The sequence below is a fragment of the Manis javanica genome, chromosome 11 (genome assembly GCF_040802235.1).
Source record: "Manis javanica isolate MJ-LG chromosome 11, MJ_LKY, whole genome shotgun sequence".
Lineage (NCBI taxonomy): Eukaryota > Metazoa > Chordata > Mammalia > Pholidota > Manidae > Manis > Manis javanica.
The window spans coordinates 35,045,453-35,067,067 of record NC_133166.1 but is presented as its reverse complement, the minus strand read 5'-3'; the positions used below and the strand labels follow the sequence as shown (position 1 = coordinate 35,067,067).

The following is a 21,615-nucleotide window of genomic DNA, read 5'->3' as shown; positions in this document are numbered from 1 at the left end:
AAAATATAAATATAGGTTACCAATTCCTGATGTTTCCTTCCAGGTGGATGGGGCTCCATTAGTGTAATACCCTTAACCTCCCTCCACCCCTCAACTCTTTTCCTCCCAGGAAAGGAGAATTGACTGAATCTGATGAATGAGTATGAAAAAAGAAATTGGACATGCATAAGCAAGCTCCCTGTTTATTGCCTCTGTCTGTCTGTCTCTCTCCTCACAGAAAGACTGCCTGCAAAGAAGATAACTTCTCTGCTCTTCCATGTCTTAAGTTTTCCAGAGACAGGCCCATGTAAGGAAATCTGCAGAAGTCCAGCACTGTGACTAGGGATCCACTAGAAATTTCTCTTACTCATAGATACAGATCATGTCCTTCAACATCAGTTTTATCCATAATAAATACGTTATAACTCAAGAGGCAATATGTGTAGTGGTTAGGTACATAGATACTGAAATAAACTGGTTAATACCCCAGATTTGCCACTTAATAATAGCCACGTGGCTTTGGACAATTTACTTAACCTCCCAGTGCTTCAATTTCTCCACCTACAAATTGGGCCTAAGGGCATCTACTCATGAGTTGCTGCGAAAATGGAGCTAATATATATGAAGTGCTTAAAACAGTGCCTGTTACAAAATAAGTGTTCTAAAAGTCTGTGCTATTATTACTATCACCATTATTATTTTTTACTCCATCTGTCTTAGTCCTTACTTCTTACTTTGTTGAAAACTTGGGCAGGAAGGAGAAAGGCTACTTACTGGGATTCTCCAACTCTCATCACCAACAGTTATGGAAGTTTAAGAAATGTTACACAGTTCTTAGTCATTGCCCTTTTGCTTATAGTTCTTGGTCCCATTACTGGATGAAACCCGAAAGCCTTTATCAGTGGACTCCAAATGCCAGGCCAAGCATTTCCGACTTTAGCCCAAGTTGGATTGAGGTTGACAAAGCTAATTAGTTGGGTCAGATTTTTCTATCTCTGATTTTTCTTTTAACTATAGTCTCCCTTTCAACCAGTCTGACTCTTCAGATTAAGGAGGCAATTTCTTACCTGATTCTCAATGATTACTCCCATGTCCCTCAGATTTTCTGCATATTGCAGATTCCTCTGGTCTCTGTGTGTCCTGCCCTGGTCTTTGTAAAGTTATAGGAAAGAAAAGCTCTTTTCTATTTAGTCACTAGGATTCTTTATCTGGATTCACACCTGCCCTAAGGAGTTTAATGGGGGAAATGGACAGGTGGGCAGAAATAATTGGAATACAATGTGTTAAGTATAGTTACAGAGACATCTGAATGGTCCCACAGGAGTCAGTGGCATACTCAAGTGGAGCGATGAAAGATAGTTTAATAAGGATTTATTTACAAAGTATAGGCAGAATTAGAGATAATTGAGCATCACAATTGAGAAATTACTCCCACCTTTAGGTAGGCAAAGGAAGTGAACTATGACCAAAACTGAGAATGTTCTAGCTATAAGAAAGTCTACCCCAAAGCAACTCTTCTTGTTGTCTGGCAGCTGCGTCTGGGGAGGTCTCTCCCTGTGCACTAGGTGAAACTTCAGCCTGGATGGAGGAGGGTTCTTGACTCTGAATGAGAAAAAAATTTTGAGTGAGTCAGACAACTGTAGGTAAGGAAGGAATTCATTACAGCAAGAATATCAATGAACAGCAGAAGCTATGCAGGTAGCAGAAAGCAAGGAAGAACAGAGGGAGGAAAGGGATGCCCACTGAACTCTTGCCAGGCATAGGGCAAATCTCTTGCCAACTCCTAAAGCCAGGGTCACCTGGAACCAGTGTCTGCCTGGATCTGCATGGTGTGGGGACTAAGCTCCTATCACCCCAGGATTTAGGAGAGCTGCAGAGCACTGGATGGAGTGAGATTATGTTCTGAGAACTTCCCAAAGCAAAGGAGATTTTCAGTCACGCTACTAAAGAGCATGATCATATAGCTGCAGTCTGGTCTGGGTCACCCAGGCAAGATGAACTTGGAAGTCCAAGTAAGAGATCTCAGTAGCCCTTCCCTACGTGTCTGAAGTAGAACAGGAAGAGTGAAGACTTGTGCTTAAGTCAAGAAAATAGAACGAACTAGCAAAGTAACAAAGATGAAGAGCACAGAGAAAAAACACAGTAAGTTCTGCAGTGAGAAGTATTCATGTAAGGCAAAAAGTACACACTTGAAGAAAGAGGAGTACAGGCACCCTGAGAGAGGATCTGCACTTAAGGGCTTAGGATTCTGTCTTTTAAGGCTTTCAAGAATGTCTCTCTCACATCATCCACCACATAAACAAAAAGGACAAAAACCACATGATCATCTCCATAGATGCTGAGAAACCATTTGACAAAATTCAACATCCTTCATGATAAAAACTCTCAACAAAATGGGAATAGAGAGCAAGTACCTCAACATAATAAAGGTCATATATGACAAACCCACAGCCAACATCATACTTAACATCGAGAAGATGAAAGCTTTTCACCTAAGATAGGGAACAAGACAGGGATGCCCACTCTCCCCACTGTTATTCAATATAGTACTGGAGGTCCTAGCCATAGCAATCAGACAAAACAAAGAAATACAAGGCATCCAGATTGGTAAAGAAGAAGTCAAACTGTCACTATTTGCAGATGACATGATACTGTACATAAAAGACCCTAAAGAGTCCACTCCAAAACTACTAGAACTAATATCTGAATTCAGCAAAGTTGCTGAAGGATACAAAATTAATACACAGAAATCTGTGGCTTTCCTATACACTAATGATGAACTAAGAGAAAGAGAAACCAGGAAATCAATTCCATTCACAATAGCATCAAAAAGAATAAAATACCTAGAAATAACCCTAACCAAGGAAGTGAAGGATCTATACCCTGAACACTACAAGAAACTCTTAAGAGAAATTTAAGAGGACACTAACAAATGGAAACTCATCCCATGCTCTTGGCTAGGAAGAATTAATATTGTCAAAATAGCCATGCTGCCTAAAACAATCTACAGATATAATGCAATCCCTAACAAAATACCAAATACAATATCAAGATTCTTCAATGAACTGGAACAAATAGTTCTAAAATTCATATGGAACCACAAAAGACCTGGAAAGCCAAAGCAATCCTGAGAAGGAAGAATAAAGTGGGGGGGGATCTCGCTTCCCAACTTGAAGCTCTACTACAAAGCCATAGTAATCAAGACAGTTTGGTACTGGCACAAGAACAGAGCCACAGACCAGTGGAACAGAATAGAGACTCCAAACATTAACCCAAATATATAAGGTCAATTAATATATGATAAAGGAGCCATGGACATACAATGGGGAAATGACAGTCTCTTCACAGATGGTGCTTGCAAAACTGGACAGCTACATGTAAGAGAATGAAACTGGATCACTGTCTAACCCCATACACAAAAGTAAATTCAAAATGGATCAAAGACCTGAATGTAAGTCATAAAACCATAAAACTCTTAGTAAAAACATAGGCAAAAATCTCTTGGACATAAACATGAGTAACTTCTATGATGAACATATCTCCCCAGGCAAGGGAAACAAAAGCAAAAATGAACAAGTGGGACTATATCAAGCTGAAAAGCTTCTGTACAGCAAAGGACACCATCAATAGAACAAAAAGGCATCCTACAGTATGGGAGAATATATTCATAAATGACAGATCCGATAAAGGGTTGACATCCAAAATATATAAAGAGCTCACACACCTCAACAAACAAAAAGCAAATAATCCAATCAAAAAACGGGCAGAGGAGCTGAACAGACAGTTCTCCTAAGAAGAAATTCAGATGGCCAACAGACACATGAAAATATGCTCCACATCGCTAGTCATCAGAGAAATGCAAATTAAAACCACAATGAGATATCACCTCACACCAGTAAGGATTGCCACCATCCAAAAGACAAACAACAACAAATGTTGGCAAGGATGTGGAGAAAGGGGAACCCTCCTACACTGCCGGTAGGAATGTAAATTAGTTCAACCATTGTGGAAAGCAGTATGGAGGTTCCTCAAAAAACTCAAAATAGAAATACCATTTGACCCAGGAATTCCACTTCAAGGAATTTATCCTAAGAATGCAGCAGCCCAGTTTGAAAAAGATATATGCACCCCTATGTTTATCACTGCATTATTTACAATAGCCAAGAAATGGAAACAACCTAAGTGTCCATCAGTACATGAATGGATAAAGAAGAGGTGGTACATCTACACAATGGAATATTATTCAGCCATAAGAAGAAAACAAATCCTACCATTTGCAACAACATGGATGGAGCTAGAGGGTATTATGCTCAGTGAAATAAGCCAGGCAGAGAAAGACAAGTATCAAATGATTTCACTCATCTGTGGAGTATAAGAACAAAGAAAAAAACTGAAGGAACAAAACAGCAGCAGAATCACAGAATCCAAGAATGGACTAACAGTTACCAAAGGGAAAGGGACAAGGGAGGATGGGTGGGAAGGGAGGGATAATGGGGAAAAAGGGGCATTACGATTAGCAGACATAATGTTGGGGGGAGGGGTTTGGGGAGGGCTGTACAACACAGAGAAGACAAGTAGGGATTCTACAGCATCTTACTACGGTGATGGACAGTGACTGTAATGGGGTATGTGGGGGGCACTTGATGATGGGGGGAGTTTCGTAAACATAATGTTGCTTATGTAATTGTAGATTAATGATACCAAAATAAAAATAAAAATAAAAAAGAGGCTAAATCAGGCATGAGCTGTAGTATTCTCTAAAAGAACAATAGACAGAGGGTCTTGAGAAGAAGCAAAAAGCCAGCCTAGACAGAGCCAGAAAAAAAAAGAATGTGTCTGGTGAGAGACATTATGTCACAATCCATAGTCTGTAAGATAAACTTAACACAAGGAATGTATTGATCCTGTCCTTCTCCAAGACAGCAGTTTCCCTCAAACACTGGGAAGATATGAGTTAGGACCACTTGCCTGACCTTAAAATAAGTTGTTGGCTAATTACCAAAGAATATGTTAGGAATTTTAGCTCCTAATTCCCTGGATTTTAAAATGGAATCTTATCTTAAGATGGAGTCCCTCCTGTTCTTACTGTACTGTTTGTATCTTGGCATTTTTCATCATAGGCAGGAAAAGTTAATCATGATGCTTGCTCCATGTCCCTGCCCTACCTCACTTTTAGTAGCTTAATGCAGGTCCAAGGCCTGGTAGGGAAGGAGTTAGGGAAATATTAGTACAATCTTTGCTCTCTCTGTCTTCTGAGCTTTTCCAGAGCCTCTCATTGTCAAAATCCACTAAAAAGTCAGAGGGAAGAAAATCAGGTTGATGTTGTCCAAAGAGATCAGCCTCCAAGGACACAGGGCAGGTTAAGACTCATGGAGCAGAAGACCTGAGGGGCAAAAAAAGAACAGCGCAGCACAGAGGGTAGAAGTACTAATTCTTCCAGAGGATTTCAAGATGACTATTTAAATGAGACAATATTTCAACTATGTCCTGCACAGTTAAGTAGGGGTGTACCAAATGAAGAAGTGAGTTGTGACATTCTAGGCAAAGTGATAGCATGTTCATCAGCTCACAAATAGACAAAGAGCATGGTATATATTTAGGCAAGCAATTCTGTTTGGCAGAAGTACGTAATACTTGTGGAAAGACAGACCTAAAAAGAAAAAATTTATTATTTCTAAGAATCAGATTATAAATGTTCCTACATGCAGTGCTAAGATGACTAGACTCAGTCCTTTAGTTAATGAGGATCCATTCAAATATTGTCAGAGGAGAAAGAGAGCATTACATGAGCATATTTAAGTTAAAAAAAATGTAACCTTAATGACAGTATAGAGCATTAACTAGAGAACTGAGAGACCAGGAGCAGGAAGATCACTTTGGGGGTTCTTGCAATTGCCCAGGCAAGATCAAGGTGAGCGGCATTATGCAGTGGCAGTAACTGTAAAGCAAGAATTCTGGACCTATTCTGAAGATAACTTTAACAAAATCTGATGACCTAATAACGATGGGGAACACCATAAACGACAGGCTTTAGATGAAGTTTCAATTCCCAGTTTGAGAAACGAGGTAGATGGTGGTATGATTGATTATAGGAGAGAATTCAAGAACACTAGGCTTGTGAGAGCTGACACAGAGTTCAGCTTTATACAAACTGAGTTTGTGTGCCTGAGGAACATTTATGGGGAAATGTTTAGTTGTCAGAAGATAATGATGGTCAGGACTCTGGAGAGAAACTGGATGGCCAGATATACAGTTTGGGGAACAATTTATTTTTTGTGGCCTATGTAAACCACAGCCACCAGGTTTTTCTCAACCTGTGTAACTTACAAAGGAAAAAATATGACTCGTCATATAATGAAATAAACCACAATGAAAGTCAAATAATCTACTGGTGATGCCCCTTGCCATGAGAAGGATTTTTCATTTGTTAGGAAAAGAAATTCATAACTCAGAATTTCATAGTAGCTTAGGGGTATTTAAAAAACAAACAAGGAAACAACCCTCAGTTTTGAAAACTGGGTACTTTTTGGTCCTTAAATTTAATCTCATTTATTTTGTAAACTCCAAGTTTCCCATAGCAGCTTCAATTTATTATATAAACTCTATCTCAGTGATATGTAATTGTTCTTCAACTGAGGTATTGAGTAATACTGTGTCCAAAAAAGTACTTTCATTTGTGGCAGGTACATAATAAACATTTACTGGATGAGTGGATGGTAGACAGGTAGAAAAGTACAAGCAATGGATTATATTAAAGTGATAACTTTGTTAGGAGTTTGATATATCAAATTGTGTAAAAAGCATAATGAAGGAAAAATTAGAAACTATCTGGTTTTGCTTCATCAGTGAAAGAAAGCCAGACTAGACAACCGCCAGTTTCTCCTTTGTGTCCAGTTGCCTCAAACACTTTACCTAAGAACCAAAATTCTTTTCTTCCAACTTCTTACTATGTTAAGTGATTATAGGTACAGGGTGTCACAACTTTAATTCTTTTGTATAGTTCCTAGCACAATTATTTGGAAATCTTAGGCATACAGTCAAATTATATGAAACTAATGGAAGTCTACCAATAGCATACAATGAGGCACATAAAATCAAAGGATTTTTTTACTCCTAACATTTTTCATGATCAATATGTGACTCAATATACCTATTGAAAATTGTAAAATTATTGAGTAGACTCTATTTTGTTAAGATCCTCTTTCAAAATTTTATTCAAAATATATTTAGGAAAAAAAATGTTCTGCTTTGGAGGTTGTCCTTCCTGTGAAATTTGGAATGAATCATTAATACAGTACATAACCATGTCCCTTCCCTACCTCAACCTTGATGTTGTTTCTTTGTCTTCAATAGACACGATCAACAGTATACATTTTATCACTGATCTGCCCAGCCCATGTAACAAGCAGAAAGATTTCTTTCCAACTTCTGCCTCTCTAAATAAAGTACAGTGTGGATAAAATGAGAGTTCCTGTGGCCAGAATTCTCACCTGGCCCTGGTTGACTGGCTCACTGCACACCTGTGGGCAATTTGACTCTATATAAAGAGCTCCACCCAGTGCTCTGGGCACAACATGATGGCAGGGCTGCAAGGCTGCAGGAGAGCAGAGCAGAGGCTGGAGTGGTGGCAGCACTGAGGACAGAGGCCCAGAGGATGGCTGTGCAGACAGAGGGGCCCAGAGACAGAGACTGGCTTGATGCATATAGACTCACTCTGAGTGGATGGGATTCTAGTGACTGACCTACCATATGGAAATAAAGTTGGGTATAACCCTTTCAACCCAAGAACGTTTTGCTGTCATTTTCTTTGGTCACATTGAATCCATAGCGAACTTGCCTGGGGCTGAAACCCATTGGCAAGACATGCAGAAACATGCATTCTAAAGATTACTGGGCTTCAAGTTAAATCATGATATGGCCCAGGCTCCCACAGGTCATCTGATTACCGGGTAAACAGAGCCTGCCTCTAAATGACTCAGTTAAAGACAATAGGAAGATATGGGAGTACTGAGTACTGAAGATGTTGACAAACTTAATTTGTCATTGAATATTTAAAATACATGTATTTTATTTATGTCTGTGGATAAAGTTAAGGTTCCTGTGGCCAGGATTCCCACCTGGCCCTGGTCAGCTAGCTCACTACACATGTGTGGGCAATATGTTGTTATTGACTCTATATAAAGAGATCTGCCCAGTGCTCTGGGCAACACGGTGGCATGGCTGCAGGAGAGCAGAGGCTAGAGTGGTGGCAGGGCCGAGGACAGAGACTGAGATGGCTGTGGGGCAGAGAGGCCCAGAGGCAGAGACTGGCTTGCTGCAATGCAGACTTGCTCTGAGTGGATGGGATTCTAGTGATTGACCTGCCACCATGAGAATAAAGTATAAACCCTTTCACCCCAAGAACGTTCTACTGTCATTTCTTTGGTCTCACTGAATCCATAGTGAATTTGTCCAGGGCTGAAACCCATTGGCAAGACAATGTCTCCCTCCTAAAGGTTACAGCCCATGTGCTAATCATCTGTGTTTTTTTCTCAGCACCTGGCACAATAACAGTTGCCAGTAGAATGAATTAAGAAACTGCCATATACACAATTTCTCCTTTTTAATTTTTTATTATCTAATTTTCTTTAATGAGTATTAACTGCTTATATAAAAATAATTAAAAGTCCAGTTCTGTGTTTTTAGTGTGCATATTTTTATATAGATGTGTGATATTGTACATTGTACATATATGTATAGATAGATATAATCATAGTTGTAAAGTAATTAGTTTAAAACTGACTTGTGAATCAGTACATAATAAAATTTCAATATTTTATGATAATTTGTTAGGTACAATACAGATCTAAATACTGACTATGTATTTGTGTCATTCTAAAAGATGGTTAACAAAAACTGAAATGAATGCTTTGGTTGTTTTCTTATGACACAACTGGGTGAAAAACAGAACTACACAGAAGTTTCATAATAAAACTCCAAACCACATTAGACTTGTCTATATTCCCCCTAGACTCTCTGAGGTTGGCAAAGAGGGCAAAGTTTGAGTTAAAACCACGTCCTTCCTTTGACCTTTAGGGATGCACTTAGAATTCGGGCAGAAACCAAAAAAAAAACCAGTAGTACTGTCCTCCAGATGTGGCAAGTCTGTCACTGTGTTTATTCAGATTTCAAACTCAGTCTAACAAATGAAGATAGTTCCCTGGGAGGGAAAGGAGGAGGAGGGCAAGGGGATGCTAAAGCTCTCCTCCATTCAAAACAGGTGTTGATGCTGTAGAATTCCCTAGGAGCAGTAGCAAGTTAGGGAGAAGCCAGGGCAAGAGAGAGGGAGGAAAGGACCAATGAGGAGAATATGACTGTAGAGAAAATGGAAGTGCCTACAGCTAGGATCCTCACCTGACCCTAAACTACTTGATGACATAATCAGCCTTTTGCTAGGGCTAATGCTTGCCCACCTGTTGCCAATAAACTGATCTTGCCTGCGTTGCCATATAAAGAGCTCTGCCCAGTGCTTGGGGTAGAGCAGAGGCTGGAGCAAAGGCAGAGCCTAAAGGAAAGAGGAGACAGAGACAGAGACAGAGACAGACTTGGTACTTCTAGCACTTGAACTATCACCATGAGAATAAAGCTTGGTATCAGCCTCTTTTTAACACCAAACTGTTCTGCTATTATTTTTCAGTCTCATGGAACCTAGAATGAACTTGCCAGGAGCTAGAAACCACCTTCGGCCTGGAGCTACAATGTCATAACCAAAGATTAGGATTAATTAATCCTAATTTAGCCAATTCTGTGGCTCTGAGATCCAAGAAAAAATAAAATCCATACTCACCTAGTTATGTTCATTTATCTGGAGGATGGTTCTATGCCTGAAGTAGGCTCTATTCATAGATGCTCATTAAAAGGACAATTTAAGGCAATGAATTTTACTCTTAATAAAAAAAAACTGAGGAAGAAGTCAAGTGTTGCAGAATTTACTTGGTTGTCCTACTTCCGTAATTTATAAATTTCCCCTTAGCTATTCCTTACTATAAATAACAGAAAATTATTTTCACCTCAGTTTTTCAATCCCTTTTCTATTTATTATACTCACCACTTATTGAGTATTAACCTCTTTTCAGGCACTAAGCTAAGTATTTTATATACCTTTATGGAGAACCATTCCCCACTTCTGATATTTCCTTCCATATGAGGGAACATCTGACCTCTAGCACATGATAAGGAGTGGACAAAATTTTTTTTCTCTATAGTTTCATCTCTGTGTTGGGGATCTGGAAAGGCTTGAATCTAGATATTTCAATAGCCTAAACATACAAGTCAAGAGTCAAGAAAGTACAATTAAAATGATTAAGTACTCATCTTACAAATCAAGTAAATTTTTATCAAACTTAGAAATCTTCTCTACTTTCCAGGAAGGGAATTCACCCCCTAAACATACATTTATTGAGCAGCATGTTTCTAGATGCTAGGGACCTTCAGATGAATGAGACTCTGACACTGTGCTTTGATACCATGTAACTTAACTTTTCTATACATAAATTGGGATTCCTAAATATTTGTTGATTAATAAAGTTTTCATGATAGTGTCATCAGCCCTTGGTTCTGTTTTATCTGGACTGTATTATCTGTCAAGCAGTGTTGATTTATGCAATGATTTGAATACTTCCTTTGAACCTATTTTATAAAAATGAGTGGAAAGCAGAAAAATAAAACGCTAATACATACCATTATTTAAGACAAAGACGGAAATTATTAGGCATGCTAAAAGCAGCAAATGTTCAGCTTCAATTAAGTTCTTATTGGACTTAAGCTGGTTAGCTGTTTAATTACAAACTCAAAAAACAAATTTTAAGTATTTGTTCAAAATGCAGATATGTAGTGACAGAGAAAATAGATCCAGCATCAAGTAATATCATAGGAATCCAAATGCAAAAGCAGCTTTGGTTCTACAGCTGTTTAACAGAGATACATACAGCTTGTGGCTTGATTTCCCTAGAAAGTGAAGACTGATGCTTAACCTTCTCTTGAGAAAGTCCACATACTTCTGACAACTCAATGTATTTTCCAGTAAGCTAGGAGAACCAGAATTTGAAATAAGATATTACGTTGGGAAATTGACTTTTATGTACATTTGGTGTTTAATGTATGCATCAAATATTTGGTATGTTATCAGAATCCTTTGGGTTGCTATAGCTCTGGGAGTGAGGGGGATCCCCTCCTGGGGCAAGTTCCCTGTGAATCTAGTGAAACCAAAGTAAGACAAGGGGAAGGACAGGCTGAGTTAAGGGGTTTTATTTATCACAGCTTGCTAGCCAGGTTCAGCAGCACCGTCCCCTCCAGCTACTACATACACTTCCGCTCCTCCTGCCCGCCCCTTCCGGCAGGAGCTCCATGAGCGGTCTGTGGTGACTGATGGGCACAAGACCAATTAGGTACCAGGAATGGAGAGGAGGAAATAATGGCCATTTTCTCCCCACCCCTTGCCCCAAATCAACTGGAGGCTCTGCTGTGGTAAACATCCGTTGGTATGTAAATAGACTAAGGCCAGATGGGAAGTTCTGGGTGAAAACTTCCATTTACCCCACAGTTGCAAATAACAGGGAAAGAACTCCAAAAGGTATGACAGACAATTTGAGTCAGCAGGCTTGTAGATACAATCAAAAGCAATTTTTCGTTTCATCCACCACCCATTCCAAGGAGCTAGTCCTCCCCTTGAGAGAAATCCAAACCAGGACACTCCTAGATGATAGTTTTCTGATTACCTCTAGTCATATTAATCCTGTTTTGTGAGTCAGAATGTTCAGTAATTTAAATGTATGAGTCAAAATTCCAAATTCCATTTAAAGTTAATTTCTCCCCTTGACAAAGTTGCTTGCAATGATGGGTAGTGAGCAGGGTACTTAGCTTCATCTCATTTTCCTACACTTGAAGTGTTTCTCCCCCTTCCCCACTTGCCATCAGGCTGCCTCTGAATCCCCTAGGATTAAGGCTAGGAAAGGAATATAAACTAAGGAAAACAGGACTAGGAAAAGGGTAAATGATTGATAAACAAAACACTTGATGGGTGCAGCTGGGAATGGGGGATGGGGAGAGGGGTGTTCCTGGCCCAGGTGGAATCCCCTATTCAACAGGTGAAACAGAAATAAGTCAAGGGAGAAGATAGGTTTGGAGAAACTGTTTTTTATTACTCACAGCTTGGAATCCACTAGCTAGGTATGGCTCTGTCCAATTTTTCAAGCAGCTACTTCCCACCTGCCCCTTCTGGGAGGAACCCATTGGTGAGTCCTTGGTGACTGGCAGACACCAGACCAATTACATACCAAGAACGGAGGGGAGGAGAGAATGTACGTTATCTCTCCACCCCTTGCCCTGGAAGGAGGCTGCAATGGTAAACACCTACTGATATGTAAATGAACTAAGGCCAGGCGGGAGATTCTGGAAATCTGCCATTTACCCACAATGGGCCATATAGAAATATGAAGCAGGGAGATTTTAACACTTAACCACATTCCTCCCAGTCTACCACACTTAGCTTACATCACAGTATAGCTCTCTATGGCCATAGCTTTCCTTCTGAAGCAGTTTCTGAAGGGCCCCCACCAGTAAGACGGCAAACTTCCGGCTTCTCTTCGGGAGTCCTCGGTTCCCGCCGGTGCCACCTGAAGCCCAATCACCTCTCGCCCCCCCCAATCCCAGCACTTAGCCAACAGCCACCAGCCCCGTAGAAGTGACACCTCAATCAATTCATGCCCCTTCCTATATAACCCAGCACCTTTCCCTAAGAAAGCGGAATTCTCCGGTGAATTGCTGCTGTGTCGCTCCTTTCCTTTCATTGGTGCCGAACCCCAGGAGACGGGACACCCCAGCTGGGCCACATCTTCCGCCCGACACAAGCAGCAGCTTGCCCTCGTCCTCTTTTTCCGGCGCTGCCTCATCACACTCACCACTCCTCTCTGGCCTTTAGGTAAGTTTTTCCCCCGGAGTGGGCCACACTTCCCCGAGCTATTGCAGTGCCATTGACCGTAATCGTCCGGCAAGGCCCTGACGCTCAGGGATAAGGAGGGAACTCTCCCTGCCTCAGGCCTTCACGGCTGCAGTGGACCCTCAGGCACCTCCTCCAACAGCCATAAATTCCCACTTCAAGCCTTTACAGCTGCGGCGGACCCTCAGGCCCCTCCTCCAACAGCCATAAATCCCCGCCTCAGGCCTTCACAGCTGCAGCAGACCCTCAGGCCCCTCCTCTGACAGCCATAAATCCCCGCCTCAGGCCTTCACAGCTGCAGCAGACCCTCAGGCCCCTCCTCTGACAGCCATAAATCCCCGCCTCAGGCCTTCACAGCTGCAGCAGACTCTCAGGCCCCCCAGTCCAACAGCCATAAACGAGGTGACTCCTTTGCAGATGAGAACGCTCCCTTCCCCCCACCCCTCCTTCTGTTCCGTCCGCCGAAATCTGTTCTGTCTGCCAAAAACGCCTAGCGCTAGGTACCTCGAGACTCCGGCACTCTGCCTTCTTGGGGAAGTCTGGGTGACGACCCACACTTCCTAAGAAATTCCGACTCGTATACAAGTTTCAGCAGACCAACAAGGATCATTGGGGATGCCCTTTGTCTCCTTGCGGTCTGCTTCCAGTCTGAGGATCTCTGTTCATCTTCCCCTGTTTGTCTCCTTCTCTGTCCTTTAGCCATGGGAGCCTCCTCATCCCTCCCTGAAAGTTCACCTCTTGAATGCCTGCTCAAGCATCTAGCCACCCTCTCCCTGACACCTGATATAAAACCAAAACTTCTCCATAAATACTGCTCCTAAGATTGGCCAACATACCCCCTAGACAATAAGAACCAATGGCTCGCAGGGGGAACTCTTGATCCTAACATCACTGGCAATATCTTTAACTAGTGCCAGCGCCTGAAAAAATGGAAGGAGATTCCCTATATCGAAGCTTTTTGCCTCCTAGCTCAAAATCCCAGCCTCTGCACCACCTGCTCCCCGCTCCAAATTCTCCTAGCCTGCAAGCCGTCTCCCTCCCCTCCACACACTCCCAAGTCCCTCTTCGATTACGTTTGACCCAGCCGACGAGCCTCCGCCATACAGACTTCCCCCTTTGGCCCCTCCCCCTCCTACAACCCCTCCACCCTCCACTGCCGCTGTCGCCTCTTTCCCCGCGGCAGAAGCCTCCCATCCTCTCCCTTCCCCTTCTTCTCCTACAACAGCCCCTCCCCGTTCCTCTACCGCCGCCGCCAATGCCTCTTTCCCCCCAGCGGAAGCCTCCCATCCTCTCCCTCCCCCCTCCTCCACCATCTCCTCCTGCACCTCACCCCCTCCTCCTCCATCCCCCTCACTTCCCCCCCTACCGCAGATCGAGCCTGAGCCTTTCAGCCCCCCTCTAACTAAGTTCCAGGAGCCTCATCCGTCTTGGCCCCCTCAGATTTGGTCCCGAGGGCCTCCCAAAATTATCGCAGCTCTGCCCTCATCACCTGTTTCCCCCGCACAGACTGAGCCAGAACCCTTCAGTCCCCCTCAGACTCGGTCCTGAGGGATTCCCAAAATTATCGCCCCCCTCCGGGAACTAGCAGGATCCAAAGACATCGTGTGCGTTCACGTCCCTTTCTCCTTAGGAGATTTGGCCCAACTAGAGAAACGCCTAGGTTCCTTTTCCACTGATCCCATGACATACATCAGGGAGTTTCAATGGACCCTCCAGTCTTACAGCCTCATGCATCATGACATTTTCATGCTCCTGGCCAATACTCTCCTCCCTGAAGAGCGTAGACAAGCTTGGGACTTCGCCCAAGCGCATGCTACGGAAACCCACAGGACTGACCCCACATATCCCCCTGGCCCTACTGCTGTCCCCGAACAAGACACACACTGGGATTATAACACTGCCATGGGTCTCCGCTCTCGAGATATTTTTGCCTCCTGCTTAATAGCAGGTCTGAAAAAGGCAGCTCGTAAAGTAGTCAATTTTCAAAAGCTCCAAGACATAATTCAAAAGAGAGACGAAACCCCCTCCAAGTTCTTAGACAGACTCACTCAAGCCCTATTACAGTATACCAGCCTGGACCCAGAAACACCTGAAGGAAGACAGGTCCTTATGACATACTTCCTAGCTCAAAGCTACCCCGACATTAAAGCTAAACTCAAAAAGTTAGAACAGGGCCCCGCTACCCCACAGACTGAGATCCTAACAGTGGCCTTTAAAGTCTTCCATAAGCGGGAGGAGGAGAAAGAACGCCATAAACAAAAGGCTGATCAGGCCAATTTCCAGATGTTCGCGCAGCTGATAAAACCACAACCTGGGCACCCCTCTACAGACAAACCCCCCCCCAGGAGCTTGTTTCAAGTGCAGAAAAGAGGGACATTGGTCAAGGGCATGCCCCTCCCCCAGATCTCCTACCACCCCATGCCCAAGATGCCACAAAAAGGACCACTGGGGGTCTGATTGCCCAGCCACCCGAAGGGGAGGCTGGACGAACAACACCCATCCTAAGCCCGCCATAGTGGGGCAGGCAGAAGAAGATTGACGGAGCCCGGGGGCTTCTCGCCCGACCATTTCCATCACCAAACAGGAGCCTAGGGTTACTTTAACAGTAGACGGTCACCCCATCTCCTTCCTCCTAGATACAGGAACCACCTTCTCAGTCTTGCGAGAATACCGGGGCCCTACCACGCCAGCCATTACTGCTATAGTCGGGGTAGGAGGTAAACAGATTTTCCCATTAAAACCTACCCCCTTTTATGCACAATCCTAGACAATCCCATACTTTTCTCCCACTCCTTCCTAGTTATGCCCCAGTGTCCCATCCATTTACAAGGACAAGATATCCTTTCCCGCCTCCAAGTTTCCATAACTATATCCACTCCCACAGCCCCCAGTACTCCCTTTCTGATGGCCCTCATAGCCGACAACCCCCTCTACACAATGAAAGCTCTGGTTCCACACTCATATACCCTGTAAATACCAAAGTTTGGGACATTACAAGCCCCTCCATGGCCCTATGTCCCCCTGCCTCTATCAAATTATGTGACCCCTCTCAGTATATCTGCCAGGCCCAATACCCACTAACCACTTCAGCCCTCATAGGCCTCCAACCCATCATTCAAGATCTCTTAAACAAAAACTACCTCAGACATACTCACTCCCCATTTAATACCCCCATATTAGCTGTTAAAAAAACCAACGGATCTTTCCGCCTTGTCCAAGACCTTCGCCTCATCAACATGGCCGTTGCCCTATCCATCACTTAGTTCCAAATCCATGCACCCTTTTATCGCAGATCCCTGCCTCAGCATCCCACTTCTCAGTCCTAGATCTCAAGGACGCATTTTTTTCTATCCCTCTGGACCCCTCCTCCCAAGATTTTTTTGCCTTCACCTGGACGGACCCATACACCAGACATTCTGTACAACTAACATGGACAGTTTTGCCACAAGGCTTCCGAGATAGTCCCCATATTTTTGGACAAGTCCTAGCTCAAGACCTCAAACGGTTTCATCATGATCACCCCGAGTCCACTTTATTACAATATGTAGATGATCTTCTACTCCGCAGTCCCTCGTGGGAACAGTCTCAACTTGACACTGCATCTCTACTTAACCTTCTAGCTTCCAGAGGTTATGGGGAATCCCCCGTCAAAGCTCAAATCTCTTCCCCTTCTGTCACTTACCTTGGATTCCTTCTGTCTCAACAAAGAAAGTCCATTACCTTAGACAGAAAATGACTCCTCTCTGACCTGCCCGTTCCCAAAACCAAGACAGAAATCCTGTCCTTTCTAGGCCTGGCTGGGTATTTTAGAGCGTGGATCCCTAACTTCTCCCTGTTGGCAAGACCCCTATACGACCTCAGCAAGGGACCCCCGAAGACTCACCCCAACACTCCTTCATTAACCTCCGTCAAGCCCTTGTGGAAGCTCCAGCTCTCCATTTCCATGATTTGTCAAAACCCTTCTCATTATACATTCATGAGAGGTCCAGTCAAGCTCTAGGAGCCCTAGGCCAATATTATGGCCCAACCTTTGCCCCAGTGGCTTATCTCTCCAAGCAATTAGACCACACAGTTCGGAGATGGGCCACCTACCTATGGGCATTAGCCGCTGAGTAGCTCTTGCAGAAAGAAGCTCATAAACTAACATTCGGGGCGCCCCTTACCATTCTGTCCCCACATCACCTAAAAGATCTCTTAACCTACAAAAGTTTACAGACTCTCCCTCCCTCCAGACTCCTGACATTACTGTCCTCTTTCCTCCAAAATCCAGACATTTCTTTCCTCCCCTGCCAGCCCCTGAATCCGGCCACTCTTCTTCCTTTACCCTACTCTCCTCATACTCCCTCACATGATTGCCTGGAAGCCCTTCACAACTTCCTTCCGTGCCACTCCACGATCTCCGAAGGAGCCCTCTCACACTCCGACCTCATCTGGTTTACTGATGGGTCCTCCTTTAAACATGAGGGCACCCACTACACAGGATACCCAGTAGTCTCCCTCGAAGATGTCATTCAGGCACGAGCCCTACCCCCCCGGTACAACCAATCAACAGGCCGAACTCATTGCAGCCACCAGAGCTTGCACTCTGGCCCAGGACACGTCTCTCACATTGTACACTGACTCCAAGTATGTATTCCACATTCTTGTCTCATGCAGCATTATGGAAAGTACGAGGCCTCCTCACCACAAAAGGAAATTCCATAACTAATTCAGCCTTAATTACTAAACTTCTAGAGGCTTCACAACTCCCACACCGACTAGGCATAGTCCACTGTAAATCACATCAAAAGGATGACTCCCCCATTGCAAGATGTAACAACAAAGCTGACAGAGTGGCCTGGTCAGTTGCCCTATCAGAAGACACACCAGACAACAATCCATCTGCCCTTGTGGTTTTAGCCTTATCACAAGACACACTCTGTTCCCAGGACAAAGAATCTCTATTCTGCCTCTTACATGATCTGTTCCATCCCAGCCCCCAATCCTTGATCCATTTTTTACAATCTTTTTTTTCTCTCTCTCCTGAAGACAAAACCCTACTTAACCAAATCACCTGCAGGTGCACCATCTACAAACGCACTAACCCTAATACCCCCCTCAAGGCCCGACCCTTCCCAGCTCATCAAGCAAGGGGTAATGTCCCCACCACAGATTGGCAAATAGACTTCACTAACATGCCCCCTGTATGGCGTACCAGATACCTACTCGTGTTAATACATACATTTTCAGGATGGGTCGAAGCTTTCCCCACCACTAACAAACAAGCGTCCACGGTTGCCTCTATCCTCCTCACCCAGATCTCTCTTAGGTTCGGGATGCCCACTTCCCTCCAATCAGATAACAGCCCTGAGTTCACTGCCCAAATTATCCAGAACCTTTCCAAGTCGCTCTTGCTCCCCTGGCATTAACATTGTCCTTATTGACCACAAGCTTCGGGAAAAGTAGAAAGAGCCAATAGGACTCTAAAGGACATCCTGACCAAACTATCTCTAGACCTACACCTTGACTGGGTTTGCTTACTTCCCTTAGCTCTACTCCGCATTCGGGCCCTCCGAAAGAAACCTTCCTTCTTGTTGCCCTTTGAGATCATGTACGGCCGCCCAATTCTACCCCGGGGGCTCCCTTCCCACAAAGGACCAATTCCTCCCAATATGGCCCTTTCACTACTCTCTCTCCTCCGCACTGAATTATGGAACTATCAGGATTGGCTCCTTCCTGATCCATCTGCCTCCCAAAATCCTCCTGTCTTACAGTCCAGCCATCTAGTGTTTTATAAGCCGCCAGATGATCGGCCCTCTCTCACCCCGAAATGGGAAGGTCCGCACCCAGTTATTCTCTGCACCCCCTCGGCCGCCAAGCTATCACTGCCTGATAACTGTGTCACCCCTTGGATTCATATCTCCAGGTTGAAACCAAATACCCAGGACCCACCTTCTCTGGATACCCAAGACCCATCAGTCACAATCCAGAGTCCTTCGGATATAGCCCAAGACGCTGTCTACTCTACCATGCCTCATCCCTCTGATCCCTTGAAACTCCGCATCTCCTGTTCACCCCCTTTGCCATCCATACCCAAATCATGACTTTTTCCTCCTTTACCGCTCTCTTGCTTTTTTTCCTCATTCCTATTGTCTTCCCCACCACACCAGCCTCCTTTGTATGGCGATTCAAAGTCAGACAGACTTACACACAGCATCAAACAAAAGTTACTGCCCTCATTGCCACATCAGACTGCCCTCTGAAAGACTGCTCTGAGCCTTTACACCTCCACTTTCCTCCCTCCACCGAAGTGTTCACTAACAGCTACCTTTATTCTCCCTACCTCTGCTTCCTCTATGACCAAAGACAAGCCTATTGCAGGCGATGGCAAGAGACCTATGGGGGATGTCCCTACTGGTCTTGCGCCATTCACTACATGGGTAACTTCCAGTACCCACAGTATTATTCCTCCAACCGTTTCATGAAATATCCCAACAGCTCATTCTCCTTATCAATCCCAGATCCCTGGGACTCTCGATGGGCCGCCGGAGTCACAGCCTCAGTGTACTACGGGGGATCCTCGACCCCCCACGGTACCCTTCATATCTCTCGAGAGTATGTTCCCTCTCACTCCCAGATCTCTCAAGTTGCATCAGATATCAGACATTCCGAAAAAGTCATTATCCAAACTCTTGAAGGCACCTCTTCATCTTCTTATTCCTCCTACTCTTGGTTACAGCTCATTCAAGACACCACCATCTTTCTCAACCACACCCTCAACACCGCCAATTGTTTCTTGTGCACATCACTACAGCGCCCACTACTGGCCGCCGTGCCCCTTAATATTTCCAACTACTCCTTCCATGCAGAAGGACAACCCCTCTGCCCCCTGGCAGGCATACCCCTATGGGAACCAGAATACACAGATAATCTCACCATCCACCACTGTGTAGGCCCAACTCCACCCCCCTCCAGCACACTTCACTGCCTCTCTATCTACACCCCTACCTCCGGCTCTAAGACTTTTATGCAACTGGGACACTTCTTTTGGTGTAATGGTAGTCTTTTCAACTCACTGCCTCCCAACTCCGATACACCCTGCATTCTCATCACCCTAATCCCACAGCTTACACTTGACAGCATGGCAGAATTTCTTGAGCTCCAACCTCCCTTGCCCTCATGCACAAAAAGGGCTGCTTTCCTTCCCATCATGGTCGGTATCTCTTTGACCACCTCAGCCATTGGGGCAGGGTTTTCGGGAGGAGCCTTGGGTCACTCTCTATGGGCAGTTAGAGATCTCAACGCCAAACTTGAGGGAGCCCTGACATCCACTGCCAATTCCCTGGCCTCTCTCCAAAGACAGGTCACTTCGCTAGCTAAGGTCACCCTTCAAAACCAGCGGGCCTTAGATCTGCTTACAGCCAAGAAAGGCGGCACCTGCGTTTTCCTCCAGGAAGAGTGCTGCTATTACATCAATGAACCCGGCATTGTAGAAACTGACATCACCAAACTCACAGACCTTGCCTCCAGTCTCCACTCTGCTTCCAATTCCAACCCATTCTCTTCAATACTAACAAACCCCCTCCTTACCTGGCTCTGGCCCATTGCAGGCCCCATAATAATCATTCTTCTCGCCTGTCTCTTCTTACCCTGTATAATAAAGTTCATCAAATCCCAAGTCAGAAAAATCTCTAATCAAGCTTTCAACCAGCTTTTACTCAGGAACTACCAGCTTCTGGCCACAGAAGATCCCTCACCCTCACATGACCTCCTCACCACATGCTGAGATGGACCCCTCTCTCCACTGGAAACTGTTCCTGGAAACAATGGCTGCAGACGCCTGGCTCCTGACACCCATATCCTCTTGGCACCATTGGAATCAACAGGTCCTCGACCTATGGTTACAGGGAACCTTCATTGATTTCCAATCTGAAGAAGTCCACATCTACTCGTCCTTACTGTGGGGAGTCCTATCAACCCTTTCCTCCCAATCCTCAAGCCCTCACTCCCTTCTCCGCCCCCATTCAGCAGGAAGCAGTCAGAGAGAAAGCAATGTCCACAACCCCATAGAGGAGAAAGGGGGGAATGAAGGGCCCCCATCAGTAAGATGGCAAACTTCCGGCTTCTCTTCAGGGGTCCTCAGTTCCCGCCGGTGCCACCTGAAGCCCAATCACCTCTCGCCCCCCTCCCAATCCCAGCACCTTGCCAATAGCCACCAGCCCCGTAGAAGTAACACCACAATCACCCCATGCCCCTTTCTATATAACCCAGCATCTTTCCCTAATAAAGCGGATTTCTCCGGTGAATTGCTGCTGTGTGTCGCTCCTTTCCTTTCAACTTGGATTTTAATCCTCACTGCTACTTTCTAGGCAGCCTTGGACAAACTGAGCGAGTTTCCAGGTGAGGGACAGGGATGCCCACTTTGTTCTTTAAGGCATCTACAAATCTATTATTTTATTTATTGAATCTATTTTATTTATTGAATCTCCATTCCTCCAGAATTACTAACAACTGAAGAGATGAGTCTGACAGGATCTGCCTCTCCAGGCCACATCTAAAAGATCTCAGGCACGAACACAGAAAGCTAACCCCATGTTTTGAAGTGGACAATGGCAGATATTGCAGGTTTCAAGTGGAAATTTCTCAAGACCCAGGTATAGTCATGGAGCTAGTCATCCAGA

The 21,615-nt window shown here is 44.5% G+C and overlaps 1 long non-coding RNA gene across 2 annotated transcripts in view; it reads right to left on the bottom strand.

The window, feature by feature from the left end:
• Positions 1-1,334: 1,334 nt before the first annotated feature.
• LOC118974012 (uncharacterized) overlaps positions 1,335-21,615 on the bottom strand; it is a 111,826-nt gene continuing 91,545 nt past the window's right edge. For both annotated transcript variants that reach the window (XR_012122618.1, XR_005063605.2), the window contains one exon: positions 1,335-1,581. This is a non-coding gene — a long non-coding RNA (uncharacterized lncRNA). The remainder of the gene's footprint in view (positions 1,582-21,615) is intronic.